General features: G+C 35.2%; 1 non-coding gene across 1 annotated transcript; it reads right to left on the minus strand.

Annotated features, from left to right (window-relative positions):
- Positions 1-885: 885 nt before the first annotated feature.
- On the minus strand, positions 886-992 carry LOC133787745 (small nucleolar RNA R71). The gene has a single exon (XR_009872745.1). It is a non-coding gene; the product is annotated as a small nucleolar RNA R71 (small nucleolar RNA).
- Positions 993-12,787: the final 11,795 nt, after the last annotated feature.

A 12,787-nucleotide genomic window follows, 5' to 3' on the forward strand; every position in this document is an offset into this window, starting at 1 on the left:
CCCCCCCCCACACTTACCTGGGAACCTCGAGGACTTCTGTCTAGGCAAGTGTGGGTCTAAAGCGGTACATTGGTAACCTTCCCAATTGGCCTGGGAACATTTCAATCATATAACTTTGAACTATTACATTTTTGAACTTATTACTATAATAAAACCAAGCTTGTTCTATCAAAATAAGCAATTTTACTATGCTTAAAGGTTGTTTGGTCGAAAAGGTTTAAGTTGTGATCCACCATACTTACTCAGTAACCTCAGGGAGTTCTAGTAAGGCATTGGAGATCACCCAAAAACCTCCAAATCTACCTGGGAACAAGTTTAACTAAAAAAAATAAATAAAATAAAATAAAAACATAAGAACATAAAATCTATTCTCATTTTCGAGAATGGATGAATCATCATGAAACTTCTAGTGAAACTTCTTCCAATTCACCCACCACTCCTTCCGGAACTCCTTCCACCAGTCCTGCTTCTCCACAAACCTTAGTTGATAATAATCCATTCGCAATGGCTCATAATGATGAAATCCAACCAAGAACTCTCAATGACTACCTCCATCATACTCGCATTTCCACGCCTTCATGCATTATCTTCCCTCCTAGTATGCCTGTGTTAGACATTAAGTTTGGCATGATTCAACTCTTGCCCACATTTCATGGAATGGAAAACGAAAGCCCATACGTGCATATTAGAGAATTTGAGGAGGTAGTAGCCACGATCTATAACCAAGATGAAAATGTCGATTCTGTGTGACTAAAGTTCTTCCCTTTCTCCTTGAAGGACAAAACCAAAAGTTGGTTATACTCTTTGAGACCTCGGTCTATTGGAACATGGGAGGAAATGACCAAATCTTTCTTTCTGAAACACTTCCCTAGCCATAAGACTAACAGTCTAAAACGACAGATTTCCACATTTTCCCAAAAGGACAATGTAACGTTCTATCAAGTCTAGGAAAGATTCAAGGATCTATTGAATCAGTGCTCGCACCATGGCTATGAGAACTAGTGTTTGGTCAGTTACTTCTAAGAAGACCTCACGAGTCGTGAGCGCCGATTTGTAGAAATTCTATGCAATGGTGAATTCCTCGAAAAAGAGTCAGACGATGATCTTGAATATCTCGAAGAAACTGCAAAAAAATCTCACACCTGGATTGGTCTAAGTGCTACTGATAGCCCCAACCGACATAAACCATCTGGGATCTATCCACTTCGAGAAGAGGATAGTGTTAAGGCCCAAATCAAAGCTTTAAAAAAGTAGTTTGAGGTCTTAATGATGAAAATGGCCAAAAACTGAACATGATCGCTTAAGCGGAACCACGAGAACCTTGCTTTGTTTATGGAGGGATAGAGCATTTTTCTAAGGACTAGTTAGCTTGTAATGAAATAAGGGGGGTTTATGAGGAGCAATGCAATGCCTTAGGGGCGTATAACAAGTTGTTATCCCATACGTACAACCCTGGTTGGAGAAACCACTCAAAATTCAATTAGAGAGATTCTAACCAAGCTCAATCATCTGGAGGCCAATGGAGAAATGAGCAACAAGTTCAACCATCACAGGCGTATTCTACACCTCAATAAAATGCTCATCTACAATGAAATTCTTCGAGAATACCCTTCATGCATTCATAGAGGAACAAACAAAAATAAATTGCCAAATGATGGAAGAAATCATAGAAATGAAATGTCAATTCTCGTAATTGACTGAATCCTTAGCCATTCCGGAAAAAGGCAAACTTCCTTCCCATCCTAAATTCAATGTGCAAGGCCAACACATGGCCCAATCCTCAAATTCTAATGATCAAAATGTTAAGGAAGTCAATGCCATCACAACTAGAAGTGGTAAAACTTTAGAAGATCCGTCCATAAAATCCACCTCTCCCAACACTCCAAAAGTCAACCCCTCGAGAATGAACCACTCAATGCATCTCCAAAAGTACCATTTCCCCAGACTCTTAGACCTATTGGGAAAATTCCTAAAAACCGAACTGAAACCCTTGAGCACTTGACACAAATGAAGATTCATCTTCCTTTGCTTCACATTATTAAACAAGTGCCGACTTATGCCAAAATCATCAATCAAGGATCTATGCACTGCAAAAAGGAAACACCATGTCAAGAAGACAACTTTCTTGACTGAGCAAGTGAGTCTGGTGATTGCACAAAATACACCGCTGAAATACAAAGATCCCTGTTGTGCAAACATTTCTTTCCGAATTGGGACTCATGAAGTCAGCCAAGCCTTACTTGATGTTGGCGCGAGTTTAAATCTCATGCCTTACTTTGTGTACTAGCAACTTGGTCTTAGAGAAATGAAGCCAACATTTGTTGTGCTACAGCTTTCTGACTGCTCCACCAAAAAGCCTACGGGTATTGTTGAGGAAGTTTTAGTTCAAATTGAAAAATTCTATTACCCCGTGGACTTTCATATTCTTGATACCCAATCTGTGGTAAACATGGAGTCAAAATTCTTATTATGCTCGGAAGACCGTTCCTTGCTACTGCAAATGCTTTAAAAATTTGTCGGAATGACCTAATGAAGATATCGTTTGGAAATATGACTCTTGAAGTCAATATCTCCCACATCAGGAAACAGCCCCGAGAAGATGATGAATGTTATCAAACATTCATGATAGACACTTTAATTCCCGAGGAGGTTCAATTGCGAAGCAACTTCGATAATCTTGATGAACTCCTCCTTTTGTCCGATAATGAAAATCACAGTTCTATTGAGTCTACTCTTGCAATATCATATCACATAGACTCACGCAATAGAGGGACTAAGTTTTGGCAACCTCACTTTGAAGGGCTACCTCGTGAGATGGCGCAACTGAAAACTTTAGCTGAAGAGGTTCCAATTGTTCAATTGACCCAACTACCTAAGGGTCTGAAACATGTCTTCTTGGGAGATAGTGAAACCTTTCCAGTTATCATCTCGTCCAACCTTCAAAATTCTCAAGAATTACAGTTACTCGAGCTACTGCGAACGCATAAATCTGTGATAGGTTGGAGGCTTGCTGATATCAAAGGTATTAGCCCTTTAATTTGCTCCCATCGAATCAATCTGGAGGACGAGGCTATTCCTCAAAGAGACCCTCAAAGGAGACTTAACCCCACAATGAAAGAAGTTGTAAAAAATGAAGTTTTGGAATTGTTAGACGCTAGTATTATTTACCCAGTAGCTGATAGCAAATGGGTTAGTCCAACTCAATTCATGCCCAAGAAATCAGGTGTCATTGTGGTCCAAAACAAAAAGGGGTCCTTGTCCCCACAAAAACAGTGACAGAATAGAACATGTGCATTGATTATCGAAAATTAAATGCCGCCTCCTGCAAAGATCATTTTCCACTCTCATTCATAGATCAAATCCTTGAACATGTAGCTGGTCATCCATTCTATTGCTTTCTTGATGGCTATTCTGACCATTATCAAATTGAGATTACATGAAAGGATCAAGATAAGACCACTTTCAATTATCCCTTTGGCACATTTTCTTTCCAGCTTATGCCATTTGGCTGGTGTAATGCACCAGCTACATTCCAAAGATGCATGATGAGCATCTTTAGTGACATGATTAAAAAATCAATGGAAGTATTCATGGATGACCTAATCGTTTTTGGAAATTCCTATGACACATGTCTTCTTCATCTTGAATCTGTTTTAAAATGGTGTATTGAGAAATGACTTGTGCTCAATAGGGAAAAATGCCACTTCATGGTGTCTTCTAGCATAGTCTTAGGCCACATTGTTTCTAAAAGAGGAATTGAGGTTGTTCAATCAAAAGTCGACCTTATCTCCAACATGCCTACTCCTAAGACTGTCAAAGATGTTAGATCATTCCTTGGTCATGCTGGTTTCTATAGGAGGTTGATACATAATGTTTCAATAATTGCTCGTCCGTTAAGCAATCTCCTAGCCAAAGATGTTACGTTTGAGTGGGCACCTAAGTGTGAGCAATCATTGCGAACGATTGTAAATTCACCCACTTCTGCTCCCATCATTTAGTCACCAGATTGGAGTCTTCCTTTTGAAATCATGTGTGACACAAGTAACTTTGCTGTGGTAGCAGTTTTGGGACAATGAAGGGAAGGGAAACCCTTTGTAGTCTATTATGCAAGTCGAACTCTAAATAGTGCTCAAATGAATTATTCCACTACTGAAAAAGAATTGCTTGCCATCGTCTTTTGACAAATTCTGATATTATTTGATTGGATCACCTATTACGATCTTCATGGACCACTCCACCTTCAAATATCTCATATCCAAAAAGGATGCTAAGGCGTGACTAATACGATGGATCCTTCTTTTGCAAGAATTTGATATCACAGTCAAGGACAAGAAAAGTGTTGAAAATGTCATCGCGGATCACTTGTCCCGACTTGAATTCATCTATCCCCCTGATGGCCCACCTCTTTATGACAATTTCCCGGATGAAAAATTGTTGTCGGTTACTAAGTTACCATGGTACGCTCATATTGTCAACTACTTTTGGGATGACCCATACTTGTTCAAGTATTGCCCCTACCAAATCATGCGAAGATGCATCCACGACGATGAGGTGTCTCGTGTGCTAAATTTTTTCCACAATGATGCTTGTGGTGGTCACTTTTCTGTGAAGAAAACCGCTTCAAAAATCTTACAATGCGAACTTTACTGGCCCACTTTGTTTAAAGACACCAATGATTTCTGTCGTTCTTGTATAAGGTGCCAAAAGTTACGTTCCATGTCCCATTGGAACATGATGCCCTTGAACCCAATTCTTCTTATCGAAATATTTGATTGTTCAGGGATAGAATTTATGAGACCATTTCCACCTTCTTTTGGCTACCTTTACATTCTTCTCGTTGTGGATTATGTTTTAAAATGGGTCGAGGTCGTACCCTGTCGAACCAATGATAACACTACAGTTGTAAAATTCTTAAAAAAATTTTTTTATCAAGGTTCGGTACTCGTCGCGCTATCATCAGTCATCAAGGCACTCATTTTTGCAACAGATATTTTGAGGCTCTTATGCGTAAGTACGGTGTACCTCATAAAGTTGCCAATAGGGAAATAAAACACATTCTGGAAAAGACGGTAAATCCTGACCACAAAGATTGGTCTACACGTCTTCTAGACGCTCTTTGGGAATACAACACTGCTTTCAAATCCCCTTTGGGATGTCTCCCTATAGGCTAGTATTTGGAAAAGCTGGTCATTTACCTGTCAAGCTCAAGAATAAAGTCTATTGAGCTATCAAATCCGTCAACTTTGATCTTAATGCCCCAGGAATCGATCGCAAACTCCAATTGTTTGAAATTGAGGAGTTTAGAAACAATGGATATGACAATTCCAGGATTTATAAAGCGAAGTTGAAAATCTCTCATGATAAACAGATCCTGCGAAAAAACTTTGAGCCAAATCAGAAAGTGCATCTATATGATTTTCGTTTGCACTTGCACCCCGGTAAGCTGAGAACGCGATGGACTGGTCCATTTGTAGTGAATCAAGTATTTCCCAACAATTATGTTGAGATCGAGGACCCAACCGAAGGGAGAATTTTTTGAGTCAATGGCTGAAAACTGAAGCATTACATTGAGAGTGTGAGCCACGTTGACAAGGTCCTTCTTAAGGACATAGTTTATACACTCTAAAATTCTGAATGGTTTGTTTGTTTTTATTTTACTTTTATTGTTCTATCTTTCTTTTATTCTTGTATGCTTTTCATTCTTGAATTTTGTTTGTTTTGGGGTATTGTTATCAAGCTATTTCAGCTCTCGCCTCATGGACATTATCATCACCCAGGTGTTCTCTTTCCCTGTCTTTTTCATTAAATATTCATTTTGACATTGAGGACACTGTCTGGTTTTTGGTTGGGGGTGGTGAGCATTCATTTGGAAAATCTTGTTTTCATGTTGAATTTTAAAGTCAAATTTTCTCAAAATTATCCGAGCATGAGTACAACGTGTTGGTATTAGTTAGTTTTTACTTTGTTTAGCTATTAAGAAGTGATTTCCAGAGTTCTTTTGTGCACTTTCCAAACATGTAGTAAATTGGTTGTTAACACAAATAGTTGAGAGAAATTTCAAGTTTAAAGTTTTTCATTTCTTGGTGAGTTGTGAGAGTTGATAAAACAACTTTTTGAACTTTTATTGATCATTTGAGTTGGTAAGGTCACATTTTTGGAATTTAAAACATGACATTTTCCAGAGGGATAATTTTCATGATAGAATGAGCCTTTGTAATAATTTTAAATTTGTGTTTTATTTACATTATTTTCTTGTAATTTTTATTTGTATGTTGCCTCTTGTCAAAAAAAAAATATATATATATTTAAGATAAAGTACCAAAAAAAATTATGAAAAAAATAGAAAGAACAAGAGAAACATTTTCTCTTAGTATTTTGTAATTTTGTATTAAATATATATATATTCCTATTATTTTTTTGTTTTGTGTAAATATGTTTATGAAAAATTTATATATATAAAAATAATATTATTAATAGTTTCCTTTTCTTATTTATTATTTCTAGTTATTTGGCTCTTTATTCTTTGAGTTCCTCTTGTAAATCCCAAAGGTTGTTTGACATTTGGATTCCAATAAGTTGATATGCGTATCTTGTGATCAATACTTGTTCAAATTATTTGTCCTAAAAATTTTATCTTGTCTCGTTTGAGCGTGAGCTGTTACATTTCCATCTCCAAGAGTGGTATCATTCCCATTAAAATTCTTTCAATGCCCGTGAACATTTTTACTTTGAGATTTTTCGATACTATTTGTGTTATGACTTACGATAAAAATGAATATGGTTTGGTGCACACACACGACTCTGATATTGCAACTGAAGTAGTTTTGATAGTAATCTCTGACTTTGTATTGACACTTTAAAAATGCTTACATGGTTTTGGTTGATTTGACTTGATTATTCAAATTAAAATTTTTCTTCTCCGCTTGAATTGCTAGGGACTAGCAATAAGCTGGTTGGGGGTTGTGATTAGTTATTGAAAATAATATTTTATTGATATTAAATGTTAAAATAAATTAAGTTTAAATTAAAATTTCATGAATTTTATATGATATATTTTTATATTTAAAATATTTGATTTTAATGTAATTTATGTTATTTTGTAGGAAATAAATTGTATTGTGGCACAAGGAAAAACAAAGAAAGAAAGAAATAAAATTGAAGAAATGAAGAAAAAATGGAATTTTTGGAGATAAAGTAGCCCAGGCTCGTTTGGCCCAAGCTCTCCCTTTTCCTCTCTCCCCGGGAGTGCCATTGCGCCAAGCGGCAGTATCCGCGTCTGCCACGCGTCCACACGAGTCCGCTTGTCCCAGCTCAGCAGCTATCAAACCCGAACCCACCTTGCCTGACCCTACCAGCTGCTCCAGCTAGCGCTTCGGGATTGCCCAATTGCTTGCGCTAGCTCTGCCTACCTGCCTTGCAGCTCCAAACCCCCCACACATGCACCTGCATAAGAGAACACAACCAAAAAAAATAGCAATATAACAATAAGAATTTTATTATTATTATTATTATTATTATTATTATTATTATTATTATTAATTATTATAATCAAATTTTATTATTAATATTTTAGATTTCATTTGTAAACCCCAAATTTAATTTAAATTGTATTTTAACCCAATTTGAGACTATAAATAGGGGCTTATTTTAGCTCTTTGATGTGTAATTTTTGGAGTAGAAAAATTATATTAAAATTTCCTCACTTTTCTTCTCATATTTCTTTTTAAAATTTTTGTAAGAATGATGTGCATAATGGTCTAATCTTCTTTGGAAGGTTAGGGATGATCCCATATTCAAAGCGATGTTATTTATATTTTTGATTCAATATATGTGTCTTTAAAGTTTATAAATTTGAGTATTTATGTTCTTTTATCATCTTCTTCGTCTATACTTGTTCTTGCTAATATTATATATAGAATTAGTTTTGCTTTTTTTTTTTATGTATTTAAAGTTAGTATAAATAATATTGATGCTTAGTTTTATGTTCAATCTTTTATTACATTATGGCCTAATGGTATAGTGTCATTTTTAGATTTTTCATGAGATTAACATACTTGCTCATAAATATTTTTGTGAAACAAGCATGCACTTTAATGTTAAATCATCCAAATAAGTAGTTGGGATGTGAACTATCTATTTGTGTAAATTTTATGAATCAAACATCTAAATAGCTAAACAATGCATACGGGTGACTCTTGATACCTTTCTATTCTCTAATCTTGGATTACATCTTATTTTTATTTGCTTTATTTTACCATCAAATTCTCAAACCAAAAATCATAAGTCCATTTCCTTTACTTTGTACTAATATTTTGTGTTTATTTTTCTATTTATACTTTTCTTCTTAGTTACCTCCTTGTGGAATCAACCACACATCTATACTACAACCACTGCTTTGTGGATGCAAATTTTGGGCGTTAAACAGCAGGAGAGCCCAAAACTAGCGCATGGGTGCCAAAATAGGTAGAGGCTCCCCAAAATCTCCTCTGCATAGTGCAGGAGCGCTATGACACAAACCCAGAATTTCAGATTTCAGATTTCATTTTTCTGCATTTCTCCAACCTAACTTCGCAAAACCTGATCTAAACCCCCCAAAAACACTCCAAATCAAGTTCCCAGCCAATTTCCCATCAATTTTTAACCACAAATCACTTCCAATAACTTAGGCAACCAACAAACAACCATAAAATACCACAAAGCACACTAAAAAATTTAAATTCAAAGATTTTCCAAAATGAGCTTTGAGCTTAAGAACTCACCCAAATCCAAGAATCAAGGTATGAATTATTAGCTTTAACCTTAGTTCTAGCTTGATACAACCACCCAAACACGTTTCTGTTAGGGTTTTATGCCCTAATTAAAACACAATTTCTTTGTAATCTCATCTTATTATCAATAAAATAATAAAAATCATTTTTCACTTGGTCAATCAATTTGCTCACATGTTTTATTTTCATGATTATTTGTTTAATATAAAATTCTATTAAATCACGAGCATATAACTAATCATATTTATAGTGGTGTTATCACAGTGGAATATAAATATGATTATATGTTCAAAAATACGTTAGTCCTAAGATTAGTCAGTGCACAGGATTTACACTGACTTACCAATCTACGATATGATCTACTTACACATTGTAGTGTTATGTTCTTTCCAGAACATTAGCAAAGTAGATAAGATTGGATGTATTTGATACATCGAACTTGACCGATATTGACAGTAGATAAGATAAGTAAACATACTATTATTATCTATTCTAGTCATATCATAAAGTTGACCATAAGTCAATCTAATCTCAATTCTAAGTGGTTAGTATTCTAACTAATTGTATTATTTGAGTTCTTTGACTTGTTCGATACCAGCTTACCCTACGGACTAGCCCATACCTACATCTTGGGAACTCGATAGTATAATTGAGAGAGTGTTAATCATAGATATGAGCATCTATATCTTCTAATGAAGAAGTAAAATGATGGTTTCCTTTTAGTTTGGTTCAAGGTGCTAAATGATAGAGATCTAATTTTAGTAATTAATATTAGTTTATAGAAATATCATTTACAAGGAACTAAGTGTTTTAAGGATGAAATACAATGAGGGGTAAAACAGTATTTTAGTCCCATCTCATTGTAGACCATCTATAGAGAATTGAGTGATAATTATGGTTGTAACAATGGATAACTAATAATGTATCTATATTTCTTATAGAGCATTCTATGAATTCAAGAGTGCAATTCCAAGTCTTTAGTGGAGTCACGAGGAGTTAATAAGTTACTAAATTTATTTTTTTAATTTATGATAACTTATTGGAGCTTGATTTCATAGGCCCATGGTCCCCACAGTACCTTGGATAAAATCATCTAGATAGTCTCAATTAATTAATTTAATTATCAATTGGAATTATCAAAGTTGACTAGGTCAATTTTGGATAATATCACAGAGTTGTGCAATTTAGAGAAGAAAAGAGATTTCAGGGCAGATTTATTAATTAAGATAAATTGGTGTCTAAATTAATAAATAAGTTTAAATCAAGGTACAAATTATAAATAATTAATTTGATAAAGGATATAAATAATTATTTAATTAATTAATCAATAGAAAATAATACATGCCTTGAATTTAAGTCTAATGGGCTTATAATTAAATTGGAAATTTCACGGGCCTATAACTCATGGGAATTTCAACCTAAGGGCTATATTTACCTATTATTTTATTTATTTTTTAATTAAATAAGTGACCTAATTGAGCCTATAAAAGGAATGTTAAGTGAGAGTTGAAAATGAGAAAACAGAACATCTAGTTTTGATTCATTAGGGTTTTAAACTCTCTCGACAACAAAAGTCATTTTGTAAGCCTCTATATTCTCTTCTTTTCTTCTCTTTGTGTATCCATCTCATGTGTTGAGAATTGTCCACTCTAGTCTAGGTGATTCTAAGGATACTGTGGAAGACTACGAAGAAATTTGAAGATTGGTTCAGTTTCTTGGTGATGCCATGCGACGGAAAGGATACAAGGGTTAGAGAAACTAAATGAATGACTTATTCATTTTGCTACATATAATGTAAGGGTTCTTATCATTATCTCTATATAATTCAATTATAGAAACATGTTCTAGGTTTTCTTATATTAATTTGTTTAATATATAATTTACATGAAAATAAATAAGATCCCAGATAAGTAAGTTCCTACAGTTTCTCCAAAAAAATCTAGCTCCAACACCCCCTAAAAACCTCAAATCACAAGAACCTAACTTAATCTCAGCTCAGCCAAGAACACCAAAAAAAAATATGAAAAATAGAGCAATTGGTTCTTACCTCTTCAGATTTCGAATTTCCAAGTTGTGATCTTGGTTTTGATGGCTGCTAACTTCAACAACAAGCTCCAATTCTTTAGCTAATCCCACTCCTCCTCAAGAAACTCCCATAATCTTCAAGAATTGAACACTAAAACCTCATAGATCTTATCCAAACCTTGAGAGAAAACCACAAAGAGAGAGAAAGAGATAGGGTAACGTGTAATCCCCTAAGGTGTTCAGCATAACACTAAGCTTGACTTAGTCAAATGGTCAAAATGACCAATTTTCCCCTTATCCACACAAATGCTCTTTGTCCAAACCAATGGTATTTTAGTCTTTTATGAAATTCTCACTAACCTCAAATCATACCATAAATTCCCAATTAAACTCAAATACTCACCAATTCTTATTAACCAATAAACCCCGGTAACAATATACCCCTAAGCTCAACCTGAGCCTTGTATTTAACCCTGTTGTGACTTTTCCGCTAAATTGCTCAATAGGATCGACTTGTGCTGAGTATCACAAATATACCCACATAACAATGTGGGCTCAAGAATATAGTACATATAATTACAAATATACCCATAGCGGGTTAAAATTACGAAAATGTCATTTTAATAAAAACAGGCCTATAAGCACATTTAATTCACTTAAACATGCATAATCAATCATATTATAATATAACTCATGTAATTCACATAATCACATAAATATTCAATAAATTACATATAATTCCAGTTATGCCCTCCCGGCACCATACTCAAGGCACTAAGCCTTATTAGGAATTTTGGGATGTTACAAATTAATTTTCTGGGCCAAGGAAATAATTATGGGCAATTGATTAATTATGAATTAATTAATTATTTAACTGTATAGTTTTTATTTTGAAAAACTATATGTTAAAATAAATATTAATCATGTTTATTTTGTTCCCCCCGTAAGATCAATATCACAACCAATGAGGTCTGCAAGTTTCACATCTAAGTAATACCCGATAGTTTACTATATAGATATATATATATTTAACAACAACATTACAAGAAATGATATTTTTAGATATCGGTAGTGTTTACCGAGTTTTTTTGGAAACTAGAATTATAAGAGATAAAAGAACTTAGAAAGCAAAGAACGTAGATTATCACACACGAAATTTTACGTGGTTGGGGCGTTAAAGAGCCTTAGTCCACGAGTCGATTGTATTAGAGATTTTAGGAGCTTAAGTAATAAGATATCTCTGAGTTTGAGCAGAATGTATACTTAACAGAGAAGAATCATATCCTTTTTCCAGTGGACAACTGTTCATATTTATAGGCAATTGAGTGCACTGGGTTTAGGCCGAACTAATCCGAGCCCAATAAGGAGATAAACACTATTTGCTCACTCATGGAGGTTTAATACAAAGGATTTTAATATATAAAATGCACTAATCAGGGCCCATTGGGTCGGCCTAAGCGTAACTAGGCTATAAGACTGACGACAGTACACTGCTTCAGCCTGGTTCGCATGGGCTTTGAAGGAGATCCGGGGGACAGGATCCATCAGAGCAGTGGCAGTACAGATCTTAACTGACGGCGTACATTCCGTATGTAACCTCTTCTGCAGGTTAGTTATGGGGACAAAACTCTGTATTTCTTGGGGTGATGTCGGTATCGGGGACAACTTATCATGCTCAACCTGGTCGCCTGGTCCGGGTCCATTTACTAACATCCCTCTTCATTTACTAGGATCCTAGTTCATTTACCAAGATCCGGGTTCATCCATCGTCGTCCCATTCTATTTTTAGACTTGGGAGAAACGATATCCTCATCGCATCCCAAGCGACACTGGAAAAAGGGTCTGGGAACATGCAACATGCCAACTTCATGGTCTCGGCCTCTATTCCGGGACACCATTTGGGCTTTACTAATATTTAGGCCACCAAAGCTCACTCTGTCTTTGTCTATTGGGCTTGATCCAGGCCTTAAGTCCCTTCAGGGTGGCCCATGGAC

This window comes from Humulus lupulus, chromosome 6 (genome assembly GCF_963169125.1).
Source record: "Humulus lupulus chromosome 6, drHumLupu1.1, whole genome shotgun sequence".
Lineage (NCBI taxonomy): Eukaryota > Viridiplantae > Streptophyta > Magnoliopsida > Rosales > Cannabaceae > Humulus > Humulus lupulus.